Raw genomic sequence first — 12,509 nt, 5'->3', positions numbered from 1 at the left:
TTATTTGTTTTATAACTATTCATTCTAGAAAAATTAGGAAACAAGTGACGATTTTTATTAATGAGGAATATCAGAGTCTGTCTCGGGGAGCATTTAAGTACTGCTGTCATTTTTACATGCACACCTATTATATAAGTGCCAATGTCACTGAAGTGTCCCTTTTTAATTAGTCATGAATATTTAAGTTGAGCTATTCAAAAAGAAATTATTTCCATGACATTTCGAGCAGCACACGGTAATTATGTTCAATTATAAATATGGCATTAGGATTAGGAGGGGTTTCTTTGACCTCTCAAATTTGAGAACCCCCTGCTTCAGATACTCACGATTTACGATAATTGAAATGATTTTTTTTCATTTTGGGGCACTTCTGTACAAACTACAGTTTTGGGACCCTCAACTGGAAGTTCCCTTGTAAACTTCTGTTCAATTTGACACAAACCTTCTCAAATGGGCTTTTCCCACGCTAAGGCAGCTCTTTATTCTCCGGCATCTATGTCAACTCTTTACAGGGGGCTTAAGAAGCTCTCTGAATTCTCCGTTTGAAGTGAATGAGCAGGGCAGATTGTGGCAGCATTAGTCCAGTCAAGATAAGGTGACCTGATGTATGACTTGCGCGCATACTCTCAAACACAGCTTAGGCAATTTCACAGCACGTTTAGCGAGTGGTGCTGGCCTGAGATGCCATACGCGCCATAAAAAGCCACTAAGGCCAACGTGTATACAACACACAAGAGTTGGTTCTGGAATTGAGCTACTGTTAAGTGTTGCACAATGAAACAAATGTTAACGTTTGGAACTCTCTCTCAGTGCATGTTAGGCATCTATTGCGGTTTTTTGAGAGTGAATGAGTTAAAGTGGACATATAGAAAAAAATTGTTCAATTTGTATACAAACAGTTTGCCCTCCGGGGTGTCAACTGGAAATTGTATTAAAGTCAAAATGTAACACATAGGAAGAAGAGTGTTTTTAGCAACCCAGCCTAATTTAATGATTAAAAAAAAAAGTTAAAAACATGAGGCTTAAAAATTGTAAAATCAATCCCTTATGGCCCCTTTCAATCTCTGAGTGTGTTTGCGAACTGTGCTAAAACCACACCGTGACAACGAGGCACTCTAAAGTGGCCACGCCAGCCTGAAGCACTCATCTACGTGTTGGATCAAGTCATATTTTATATTTTTTCTGAACACTCTTCCAACCTTTCTCTGGGTGGCGCTCTAAAGTTGCCATGCCAGCTTACTAACTGAAAATAAGGTATTTTTAGGTATTTGATTTTCAGGGTGTATGCGTAGCAAGCTAGCTAAGCGCTCAGAGAGAAAAATAAACTCCATTCCATTCCTCGTAGGAGTTTTGATTTTGTCATACTGACATGAATCACAGCTAATCGCTTCGACCGCACACGTCAGGCTTGCTTCCTAACGTTCTATCCATGACGTAGGCTCGCCTTTGAAGCCCTCCGTAGGGGACCATGTTGCAGAGTGTTGAATTTGAGAAGGTTTCAGCATTTTGGCCGCTTCACACTTCCATCACGACTAATTGGACTGATGACCCGCAGCCGCAACGTGGTCGGCTTGTGGTCGTTATTGGAGACGACTGATTGATTGACTCCCAAAATGAATCCAGTACGCTCAAAAGAGAGACGTGGAATGTTTCTTTGGGCCCCGAGGACCACAAGGTTGGAGATCGGCTTCGCTGCAGTCTACATTTCAAGCGCTGTGCCACAGGATGACAGTTCTCTCGTTTGCAAATGACAAATTAAGTCGAATTTTACGTTTAAAGTTTACAGCATTGGCTTCATCACCAAGACTTTTTGTTCTCTCGCTCTTTGATGCATGCCCCGAGCCCACTTAAACATTGTACGTTTTGATGTAATGAGGCAGGACACGTGCCAAAGTAAAGACCACGGAAGCACACGTCGACTTCATGTCCAAGCTGGCAACACAAACTTAGGAAACACCCTGATCCGCAACACAATTATTTTGCATCTTATTTTAACATTGGGGAAACACATCTGCCACGCAGTCAAGAGGCTTTGGGTTCCAATCTCAGTCTTCTGTCTCCCCCATTTAAAACAATCGGGTAAAGCTTTTATTTTACTGTTGGCATTAATATACTGGAATCTAAATGGATCTTTTAATGATTCCTCTATTATAGATTAAAAAAAAAGAAATAGATTAGAATGTTATGAGTAACACGCGCATTCCAATGGCACCAGGAACACGCAAGTACTGTAAAAGTCTCACAGTGGTTTCAGATGATTGACATTGTTTAACCAATCAGAGGCTGCTATCCTAAATGAAGTTTGAACACCCACGTAAACAACGCTTTCGCCAATTAGGGCTCCCATGTATGGTCGAGGCAAAAGGTGCACAGCTGGACAATTTTCTGGCTGTGCATTCTCACATCACATCATTTATGCCGCTTTGGTGCCAAATAGGCACTCTGGGTGGAGAAACCCTAAAATATGGGCGTTTCCTGTCAAATTTGGCATTGTGTGCTTGTTTTGTAGACTGAATCACGTTTTCTCTTACACGTTATAGAGACTGTTGTGAGTTGAGCGTGTCGGGATTCTTAAACATTATATTGAACTTGAAGTTTGGTGGCAGTTGGAATACTGTATAGCTTTATAAGGATTGAAATATATCGCATATAATGTTGAAGAGCAACTTTCTAATTTTGTGGAGCTTTTTTTTTTTTTTTTAAATTTCTTTTTTTTATTGAAGGTTAATCACAAGGACCAGAAGCAGAGGAACATTTATTGCGCAGACCTCGAAGCTCATACTCAGGAATCTATTGTTGAAACAAAGAAAGAACATTAGTGATATCACTGTCCTGTACTTTTAACATTACAGGCCACCTCTCCAAGCTGACAACATGGTACACGGCGTAGTGTAAGGTAGTTCATTTCACAATTTACATCCCACAAATGCCCATTATCCCCAATTCTACAGGCGCAAAGTCTAACAAAAAAACACAAGAAAAAAAAAATCTCACCCATACGCACAGTTAGTTTGTGCTTTTTGCTAGACTTGTGGTCGGAACTCATACCTACTATATTGGCTAATTCATGATAGATGCATTGATAGATGTGGATGGAAATGTGGCACTCAAAATCTGTAGGATTGCTTAATTCCTTCATAGTACCATGGCTGTCAATCATATGCGGACTGTAAGAAATTGACGTGATGTAATTTTGTGTAAGTACTGAAAAGGTACCTAATTTATTTTCTTTATTATTATTTATACTGTTTCCATTTCCGTTAATGCAAAAATGGCAAGTTTTATGGCATTGATATGGTCCAGAATATTTCTTTTGTGATTTAAAAATTTGAAACGGAAATAGATCGTTGAAATGTTCTGGGTCAGAGCTAAGGGTAGCTGCGAAAACTTTAACATGATGAAAGACTGGTTAGAAAGTTGTTTCTTTTTTTTATTTATTTATTTTTTTTCGTTTGCATGGCCGCTATTTTGTGTGATGCACATCCAATGAAGATGCGTTGCTCCGGTGGTCTTCTCTATGTTGTGAATGTTCTATATATGTTGGAAAAAGGATGCGTTTTCTGTTAAGATATATCATTTCATAAATCATTTCAGTGACCTGTATTAATTACAAGGTAACATCTAAGCTAGAGGAACCATACAAATTACATTTGATGATTTACACTCAGATAAACTTTATTGTTACTGAGGGACACATGTTGGACCCGTAACAACTACAGCGTCCTCAGAAGGTAAAACTGCATTCACCACATCTTCCATGGTCACGCTCAACTGTCCACAAATCTCAATATATGCTGAGAGTTTGACATCACATAAGAGCGCGCCCTCATAATTCAGAGTTAAATGAGTAAAGACATTTATTCAGTGAAACTCTACTCTGCCAACTCCTGCCCTCCAATGTTGACGATGACAGACAGCTTAGAGCGGCAAAGGAAAATTTCCAGCTTTCGAGCGTGCGCCTTGAGAGTTGCATGAATCTGGCATCTAGTGGTACAACGTGGTGTTTTTCTTTCCATGTGCTGTTAAACTGCGCTCGAGACGTGGGACAGTGCAGCACTGGCAGCCAAAGGAGGAGAGTGTTTTGTGTCCTGGCGTGAAAAAAAAGAGAAAAAGAAGGGAAGGAGGGAGGTGGGCTGATGTCAGATGGGTGTGCTGCCGAAAGCTGACTGAATGTTTGTGGCCCGCGATGCATCGGCCTGTCCAAAGGCCAGAGTTTTATTCTTTATTGGCTGCCATTTGCCATTAAATCATAAACCTCACAAGATTAATTCATTGGATGCTATATAGTGTAGAGTGGGGAAATGGACTTCAGCAAACGCTTTGAAGCGTTTTATTTTCATGAAAGGAATGTGAATGAAAAACAAGTATCCAGAGGACACGGAACGCAGAGGAGGAAGCAGAGCAAATGACAGCTTGATACTTGGAGAAAGGATCACGTCTCATCTCTGAATCTTTTCAGCTTCTTTTAATTGTAAATTATTCTCGTGTGGTTTCTTTTAATAGAAGACGTGCAGGCCTACATTGCAGTTCAACTTCACATGAGTCAGATTCGTCTTCAGGTCGCCAACAAGTTGAAACAGTGCCTCTCCTCGTTGCAACCAAGTATGTCCTTCTGTTTTGCCCAAATTGCTTCATGACAAGACTAACGATAAGATTCAATCAGCAGTTATTTGCATTTATCAATCAGTTGATGAAGGTTTAACGGTGAAGTCACAGATGGTTAAGTCATCTGACTTTTGTGCAAGCAGTGTGGGTTCACCAAGTGACTGACAACCAGTGCGGTGTGTAGTTTGCCTTTTAACCAAAGGTCGGAATCGGCTTCACAACCCTGAACTGGAATGGGAAAAAAATGCATGCATTGATAGATAGAATATTATCCCGTTATCATTTCTGAATTCGAGGTTACCACCAATTTACTTCCCAAATGAATACGAATAATTTATCTTAACAGACTCCAAATGTTTAAACAGGTTAATCCAAGATGGACTTGTTTACATAACAAAAGCAAGCTTTTGGAAACAAAACAGAACCGTGCTATTCCCTTACATTCATGTGCTGAGCAAAAAAAGGTGAGCGTTCCCCATGTAGTATTAACTCTGCGTGACCTATCACATATCACGTCATCTCTATCTCACGTGTTGACTTCCAGTGACGGGAGTTTAGTGAATGGGAACTGAGCACATGCTGCTGCCTTCACCATCATTGGGTAATTTTTTGTCAAATAAACGTTTACTAGAATTTGCCACGTTAAATTTGAGTCGACTTATGTAGACAGTATGGCTGTCATGTGCATGCATACTCAATAGTATTTCAATTGGACAACATTTGAACAAAACAAAGTTCAGATTAAGTGATAGAAATATTTTTTTTCATTACAAATACAGTATGTTTCATGATGTGACCTGTATTTGAATTGTCAAAACAAATGTTGGTATAGAAAATAATGCTGTAAAGCGAATACAGTTTTTTAACTAATTAATCGCAAAAAAAATCTGCAATTAGTTGCGATTAATCACATTTTTCAACTACTATTTTTTGTGAAGCCTGTATCAATATCATTATCTTGTATTTAATACAATTAATAAAAGCAAATATTAAGTGTATTTTAATTCAAAGACGGTTCTAATAGCGCTCTTTGATCCTTAAATTTGATCTAAACAGTCATCTTTCCTTCGAAACAATTCTCAAAACTTATACATTTAGTTGTGACCACAAGCATCGCACTCCAGCAGTGATGGTTTGCAAAGCCCAGCGGTAACCTGAGCACAGTGTTTCGCTCTGAGATGATCTTCTAAAGATGTACAGCTAATGTGGTACAGTATTTGACTATCTGGCTTGCAAAGATATGCAAAATATTTTTGAAGTAAATAAAACTGAGTTAAATGAGTTAAAATATTTAGATATATATAAAATCTGCATTCAAACAGTTTGTTATTAATCTTGAGTTACCACTTTAATTTTGACAGCCCTAATAGAATATTTGTGAGCAAATCCCAAAGTAGGGAAAAACTTGTTTTAGTCAAAAAACAAAACAAAAAACAACATCCTTTTAAGAGCACAGAAAGAAATCCATAACTTTTCCTCCTGTCTTCTTTGATAAAACACTGATGACCCTTTTGAGATAGCGTTTATAATACTGTCAGTGTCCTTGACTGGTGTCAACCTTGCCGTTATCTTAGCCTTTCAAGGATTAATATACCTTTTCAAGTTTAATGAGATAAGAGACCTGGGGGAGTTCGCCCTGCTGTGTTCAAAGACCGTCCGGCTTTCGGAACTGCTTTATCTCAGCCAGCGATTGACCTGAGCGATACTGAGGATTCTTGCGATGTGACCACGCCGTTGAGGGAAGAGGCTGGACAAACTTGGGCTCTCGTGTCTGTGAGACTAACCATCACTGCGGCTCTGACGTTGCAGGGTTGCCGTCTCTTTGCTTTGATTGCAGTGACCAGGCACTTTTATATGCCTTTACCTCCCTCACACCATCCAGTGCAGAGATCATAAAACGAGACTGGCGCTCTCCAAATGGTTGGACAAGCTGTGCTTGTAAGTGTTGCCTGACTGCACTGCTGGCTGAAATGACATCCCGAGGGCTTGCAGGAAACAAGATTTCTTCCGCCGCTGCATGCCAGCAGACCATCGGGAGATCCAGCTCGGAACTACTCATTTTGCCAGTTGTGGGTTGTGAGCGTGGACCATTGAGATTTTTTTTTGTGTCATGTACATGGTGTGGCACATGATATGCAACAAAATAAGCGAAATTTTAGCTAGCTTTTCTAATTTTTTGAAAGAGTTTCCAATTTTCCTAACGTCAAATGATCAAGTTTCCCTTCCATTATCCATTTTACTGACTGGCTGTCTTTTCTTTGCTTCCAATATAACCAACCACAAAATAGTCAATAATAGTTGGTGATTCAAAAGCAATACTCATGATTGAAACTAAACTTAACTCAGCAAGCAGATACTTCAATAAAGAAAAGCAGAATTGCTTTGAGTTTTGATCCAAACTTTGTTGCTAGGCCGAATTCGGAAGTAACGTTTTCCCCATGTACCAGGCGTGTCAAACTCATTTTGGGCCACTATGTAGTTATAAATTCCCTCCTTAGAGTATTGTTAATTTTTACTATGGTGAAACCAAATAAATGTTACATCATCTCATCATATTATTACATACATAAAAAGTTGATGGATTACTCGCTTTGCAAAGTCAAGGAAGTTATTCTACTCAATTTTTGTTCAAATGATTGGAAAGAAAGGACAGAGTCAGGAGAAAGTCAATAAGAAGAGTTCAGACTGACACCCAATGACGTCCAAAGCAGCACTTTACAGATCAGACAAGTTTATTAATTCACATTATTTTTCAAGCAAACCTTTACTCCAATTTTAAACAAGATGTATGCTGCATGTGTGAAAAGACATCTCATGATGGACTCATTCAGGGATTTCGGCCCCTTAGGCCTAAAAGAAATCCACATGTATAGGAGTTGATTGCATGTCACGCTACATGCTATAATGGCTAAACCTCTTAGGGAAACATCTGTCTATGCATGCATCAGACCCGAGTTGCTCCAACTCAGTAGCAAGTCGCCAATGCTGGGAAATCAGGGCTTCAAGCTCCATTAAAATTGCCGCCACTATGTTTGCTCATCCGTTTGGTTTCCAAATGCTGTCAAATGCACTGCAGTGCACGATATGCCCGATGTGTCTGATGGGTGGGCCTAGTGTGTAAATTTATTGCGAGTCTTTGAGAAAAACACACTAAGGAGCAGAGGAGCTTGATCTCAAACTACCGGCGTGATACAGTTAACGTCTCGAATGGCAGTACACGAGTGTCATCGGGAGACGTCCCAGAGAAGACAGAACTTAATAATAATAAATGCTAGACTCTCTGGCCACAATGTGGTTAATAGTTGGACTATCATTGACTGAGTGCTTACGTTAGCATACCATTAAACCCAGAGGGGCTGTTTATACTCATCCCTTTTTTTTTTAAAACAGAAAGCTACCACTTTGACAAATCCTTAAAGCAACAACTGTGTTTTGTAGCCATAAAGTACAAAACAGATCTTAGAATTCACAGTAGGTACGTACCAACACTCATATTTATGTACATTACTGAAAACCCACGCAAGTCAACGTCTTAATCCATCCATGTTTGTCTTTTTCGAATTGGGATTAACACTGACTTGTTTGTTCTGTACCCCGATTCTTCTCACTTGTGTACACATCCGATATTTTTCTCTCAAGAAAACGTCTGAACTTAAATGTATTAACAGTTATCAGATAAGATCCTGGGGAACAAAATGCTGTTGTGCATGGTTTTGTAAATGGCATGTAGTCTATAGTAATCATCACAATATCGCAAAGCAAACCTTTGATATAGAAAGAGGAGCTTCAAGACATGAAACAGAGGAACATAACCAAGCACTGAATGTCCATCACATACCAAGGTAGAACGAGGTGTGTGAGAAAGGTTCCAGAAATGGTGTCAAAAAAGAGAGATTTCAAACGCAAACGACATGATTTTCCCTTCAATGTGGCCCAAATGATCAGCTCGCGCAGCTACAAAGACCTCCTGCGGTGTTTGCTTTACTCACTTTGTGAGAAGAGTTGTGGCAGGAGAACACGTTACTGCTTCACCGTGACATCTCACCTGCTCACAATGCCCTGAGCATCTGACAGTTCCTGGCAGAGAAATACAACAGTGTGCTGTAACGTCAAACAGATTCCAGAACATTCGTTCCAAGAGTGCTTGATGGTCTGGCAGAGAAGGTTAGGAAAATGCCTTAGATTCGTGGGGGGGATGACTCTTTTTGGATTTGGAATAAATCTTTTGTGATACCAATCCTGAAACCTTTCTGGCACACATTGTGTGTTCTTCTAATTAATTTATGAATTGTATTTACATTCAACTCTATGTTGTTCACTACACAATCGACAAAAAGAAGCAACGAACCTGGAGTCTTGAATTTTCCATTAGCATCCATGGCAAGCATTAAAATATAACTGTTCTTTGCGTTCAGGAAAATACATGCTTCACAGTATTTTGTCCAATGGTCCAAAGCTGTAAATAAAGTCAAGTATATGTCTGAAAACATCTCAACAATTCATTGAGCTGAAGGACAGCTACAAATGCAGCAAATTCTAATCAATGTCCGAAATGTAATTTGACGCTTAATTTAAAGATGTCTTTTCTTTCCATATCAGGTTTTTGCTATACTTTCACGTTTTTGTTTTTAAGCTTAACCTATAAAAGCGTGTACAGTACGGATTTTACCGTTTGTTGTAATAATAGCAATGAGATTTCAGAAAAAAACTACCCTGTTTTTGAAACTTACACTGAAATTATAAATACTACAGAATATATTGGCATATATAAAAAATTAATATCATTGGAGGGAATTGTCAAAATTGCATTTAGGAATCACAATAACAACCAAAACGATAGTACACCATTTTGAGATACGTGTAAGTGTTACACTGAGGTCACAGTATGTCGACATAATTCAGGCTTTGCTTTACTTTGCTATGTGCAGTCACAGTGGAGTCCGGAGGGACTGTAATAAGTTAAATTTATAGCATTGCAGAAGCCAATATATGCTTAAAAGTGCCCTTGAGACTTACTGTATAATCCACATGACCTATAATTAGGAATAAACTATACAATTTGCTGTTTTGGGGAAACAGCAGGGTGACAGCTTGATCCGCATTGCTCCATAAAAATTTGGACAGACGAACAGCACAGTGGAGGCAAGTTGCTGGCCTTCCATCACATGACAACTATAATGTAAAAATGGCTCACATGCCCATGATGGTGTGACTGTGCGTTTCTGTTGGAGAGCCTAGGGGGTGGACTGTATAGGTGATTTGGTTCAATGGGGGTATGCTCTTTTCACCCCTGGGTGTCGGTCAGAACACAAGGATGAGTCCAAGATGTGGGTTGGTGGGTTTAATGGCGTATCTTCAAATCAACATGCAATAGCACAGGCAACAGGCGGATAAAACATGGGCACAGATGAAAAGGAGGTGATTGACTCATGCATGCTGGGATGCATGTGAACTAGTGAGAGAGGGGGCTAATGTGCAAGTGCACATGGGGTAGTGAGCTTGTGGCAGTGAGCTCGTGAAGCAATGAGCGGGTGGGAGGCAGTGAGCGTGTGTGGCAAACAGTGAGCGCGTGTGTGGCAAACAGTGAGCGCGTGTGGTACTGCAACAGAAAGAAACAGCACATAAGTCAACTCAACAAACATAAGATGTAAAATGCACCTGCATGCGCAAATTACATAAATGCAAATGAGACATATCGACTGCATCAAACAGTTGCCAACTACAGCCGTGGACGGCGCACAATGGCGGCGGCAATAGGGATTGCGTACTACCTAGGTTACAGCAGACGTACTACCTAGGTTACAGCAGACCTGACGCACCTAGGTGTATAAACTATATCAACTATACAACGGAGCGCGCTTTAGTGGAGCACAACCTCCTTTTATATAACTAGCACACCGCGGGGAACATTTAGGCATCCACACATTGAGCTAAAGGCACACATTCAGTGACGCGGCGAACTTCAAAGGGAGCTCGGAGACGGAGCACGGCAAGAAAGATGGCGGGGACGCACGACGACAAACAGACTAGACAGGAGTAGACATGACGATGCACAGCGGCGCGATGAATAAACGATGTAAACAAACAAATACACTAGTGTACTCACTTGAGGTCAGGAACGCACACGGACACTAAGGCATCGAACACGTCACATGCTAGTGGTGGTCGGCTAACAACTGCTGTGCAACAGGCATTTGCCAGTAACCCGTATGCGGGCGCTTCCCGCGAGAGCTCGGCACCGACGCGACTCCAGTCATTCAACAAGCACACAAACAATGACGACACTCAACTTCGGAACCTTTCTAACAGTTTCATTGCCATGACAAACCATCTAGAGCGCATTTCAATACGGTAACGCAACACATTGTGATGATCAATTCGTGTCAAAGTTTGTTTGGTACTACACGTCACCTCATACGGCCTGGTGTTGATGTGCCAGGAACTTGTCATACAATTTCAGCCAGCCTGCTTTAACTTGTGTGTTGTCCTCTCAGTGCTATTTGTCGTAAACCTCCAGTGCTTCAGTGGCTTTACATTAGTCACATGTTCAATTAAGATTTTTTTTTTTTAACACTTGGGCCATTAATTAAGCGATATTACTACAGGACTCAGCCTACCGTTGTAAATTGGGACTTTCAAACCACTTTTGATTTGAAAGGTACTATATTTTCCGGACTATAAGGCGCACCAGGCTTTAAGCCGCAGCAACTCTTTTTGGGAGGAAAAAACAAAAACAAACCAACTAAAAAAGAAACAATATGCAAGCCACACCAGGCTATAAGCCACAGTTTTCTATGTTAAAAAAATAGTTGTTTGCTCTAGGTACAGAACAATTCTGTACTGTGAATGCACATAAAGTTTGTTAACACAGTGCCTTTTAACACGCAACAACTTTGCCAATTAAAACAGAACTCATCCAAGAAGAAAAATAATTTTTGATTTATTTAGCATATTTTCTGAACTATCGAGCGCCCTTACCGGTGAAAGAAAAATCCACAGAAACGCTGCCCCGTTGTATTAGCTGCATGGTTCAAAATCTAGGAAAAAAGTAGCGCCTTATAGTCCGGAAAATACAGTAATGTGTCTTTCTTTTCTTTTAAAAACACTGCAGGGTTTCAGACTGAGCGTGCACCATCAAAATAGATGCCAAGCTTTGGAGTCAACAACATAGCAATCCTCACTGTAAGCCAAGAAAGCATCATCATGAATTTGAGTTTTGACTTTTTTTTTCTTCATATTATGGTTTTATTTGAAAGCCTATTTTGGAGTATTTGTCTATATGCCTCTTGACTATGTGAATGCTGTAAGGTTATACTAAAGTGGATTTTAGGTTCATTGGAGAATTCCTCCCGAGGACTGAATCCATAACTATTTGTGAATTGTGTATATACATTTACACACCAACCACTTTTCCCTTGAGGATATCTACTTCATATTATGCAAATTTAAGTGGTACTGTTTCTCAAACAAAATGTGGTCATATTCATGCTGACCATACATCTTTGCTGGGTACTCCCGCCTCCTCCCACATTCCAAAAACATTTTAGGTTTGAACTTAGACGACTCTAAACGGACCGTAGGTAAGAATGCAAGTATGAATGGTTGTTCGGGTGTCCTGTGATTGGTTTGCGACAAGTCAAGAATGTACACAGTCATTTGCGATATGCTCACCGTGACCTTGAACAGGACAAGTGGTGTAGAAAATGGATGGATAAACGTATCCAAGTCTCTTCACTTGTGGATCTGAAAAAATTGGCCGCAGATTTTCAAGGCAAGGCCATAGTAACAGCACAGCAATTGGTTCGCAAATTAGAAAACGTAGTTTCTTTTGTCGTTAGAAAAGAGTTTCTTGCCGTGAGCAATTTTGGGAAGGGGTTTAAGAGGAAAGTCTTTGAAATCAGGTC

The 12,509-nt window shown here is 40.1% G+C and overlaps 1 long non-coding RNA gene across 2 annotated transcripts; it reads right to left on the bottom strand.

The window, feature by feature from the left end:
• Positions 1 to 3,649: 3,649 nt before the first annotated feature.
• LOC148329376 (uncharacterized) lies at positions 3,650 to 10,842 on the bottom strand. Of its 2 annotated transcripts, XR_015845673.1 has the most exons (4): positions 10,712 to 10,839; positions 8,954 to 9,061; positions 8,595 to 8,682; positions 3,650 to 4,088 (listed from the first exon to the last, which is right to left on the bottom strand). It is a non-coding gene; the product is annotated as an uncharacterized LOC148329376 (long non-coding RNA). The 2 variants fall into 2 exon arrangements; XR_015845674.1 differs by lacking the exon at positions 8,954 to 9,061 and having other exon boundaries at positions 10,712 to 10,842.
• Between the last annotated feature and the right edge of the window lie 1,667 nt (positions 10,843 to 12,509).

This window comes from Idiotropiscis lumnitzeri, chromosome 10 (assembly GCF_059441095.1).
Source record: "Idiotropiscis lumnitzeri isolate Australia: NSW breed Sydney's pygmy pipehorse chromosome 10, RoL_Ilum_1.0, whole genome shotgun sequence".
In the NCBI taxonomy this organism is placed as follows: Eukaryota; Metazoa; Chordata; class Actinopteri; order Syngnathiformes; family Syngnathidae; genus Idiotropiscis; species Idiotropiscis lumnitzeri.
Note: the sequence above shows the minus strand (reverse complement) of the source record. Positions and strands in the feature narration are given on the sequence as shown.